Source organism: Microtus ochrogaster, chromosome 16, assembly GCF_000317375.1.
Source record: "Microtus ochrogaster isolate Prairie Vole_2 chromosome 16, MicOch1.0, whole genome shotgun sequence".
Lineage (NCBI taxonomy): Eukaryota > Metazoa > Chordata > Mammalia > Rodentia > Cricetidae > Microtus > Microtus ochrogaster.
The window spans coordinates 52,162,712-52,164,187 of record NC_022018.1 but is presented as its reverse complement, the minus strand read 5'-3'; the positions used below and the strand labels follow the sequence as shown (position 1 = coordinate 52,164,187).

The window sequence follows — 1,476 nt, the reverse complement described above, 5'->3', positions numbered from 1 at the left end:
CCAACAAACCGGTCTGCGCTGGAAAGACTTTTTTTCTACTGAGCTGTACGAGTTAACAGGACTTCTTGCAGAGTTTGACACCAAAGATGGCGCAGAAGCTGCCAGATGCCTATTCAGATTCATCCCTCCCTCTTTGGGTATGGAATTTCCTTGAGCACAGTAAAGGGCCCAGCGATGATATTTCTCAATTACACGAGGCAGTGATACTGAGTCTGGGTCTATGAGATCTCTAATACGGTTACGTTATTGGGTGGGCTTTTAGCAAAGTCCTTCTTTATTAAAATAAAGGCATTGTGTTTTATTTCCCTCACCTTCCCCCCACCCCAACCTCCACCCACTCCTCAGAGAGGATAAGGGAAGACTCATTTTTTAAGGGTGACAAAGTAGAACGTTTGGATCCTTGGGTAGAGCCAATTCTCCTCTCTCATTCAATTTCCCCTATTAGTACAGTACTAGAGCAGATATTTAAACTGTCATTATGCAAGACAATAGTTCCACTATATTTATTTTGCACATTAAATACATCAGATGCATAATCCAGGCTTTTCTTCGCTGGGAGCTGCGACGGAGCACGTGGCTGTCTGCGAAGCCCCAGGGCTGTCCTTGTTCCTCCTTCCTCACCTGCGTCTTTGCTTGGCGCTACGGGGAGTCGCTGCCCCTATGTTGCAGGCTGGCAGCCGCTCCCCCTTAAAATCCTCCGCGCACAGGCCTAGGCGGACCGCGAGACCACACGGCCCCAGACGGGCCTCCCAGCCGCGCGCGCCGGTTCGAAAGCCCTCGGAGCCATCCCGCGCGTCACGGGCCGCCTCGAGCCGCCGTTGGCTGGAGAGTGTCACGTGCACAGAGTGGCTCCGGCTATTGGCTGGCGGGCCGGGCGCGCGCAAGGCAGCGCCGGCGACGCGGCGTCATCGGATGCCGGGCCGCCGAGTGGCCCGTGCGCGCGCCGGAGGGAGACGTTGTGTGGCGCGCCCGGCGGGGAGTCTGTCCCGCTGAGGGCGGCGCGGCGCGGCGGGGAGGCCGGGCCCGGCCTTAGACGTGCGAGACCGACCGGCCGGCTCCTGGGCTCCGAAGCCGGAGAGCGAGCGCGCCAAGAGGTTCGGAACCTGCAGCCAGTTAGGCGCCCGCCGAGCGGCCCCCAGACGTTTGTCCTAAGGCGGCGGGTGATGGAGGGAGGCGTGTAGTAGGCGCATCCCTAGGGGCGGGGCGGGGTCCAGGGCGCCCCTCCGTCCAGCTCAGAGGGGCGACGCTCCGACGTCTCGTGAGCAGCGGGATACCTGGGTGCTTTAGTTGAAAATCTCTTGATTAGCAAATATCCGTGACTAATTTTTTCATTAAAAACAAAATACACCAAGCAAGACAGTCACAAGCTGGTATCAGATGACCACTTTGTGATCCTTAATTCAGACCTAATTCTGCTAGTAAATGAGTCACTTGACCTTGTCCAAGTCACTTTTCTCTCTGACTTGCATTCTCAAC

The 1,476-nt window shown here is 56.6% G+C and overlaps 1 protein-coding gene across 2 annotated transcripts in view; it reads left to right on the top strand.

Annotated features, from left to right (window-relative positions):
- The first annotated feature begins 956 nt into the window (after positions 1-956).
- Ptpdc1 (protein tyrosine phosphatase domain containing 1) overlaps positions 957-1,476 on the top strand; it is a 56,809-nt gene continuing 56,289 nt past the window's right edge. For both annotated transcript variants that reach the window (XM_026783037.1, XM_005355155.3), the window contains exon 1: positions 957-1,094. The gene's annotated coding sequence lies outside the window, so the exon portion shown is untranslated. The remainder of the gene's footprint in view (positions 1,095-1,476) is intronic.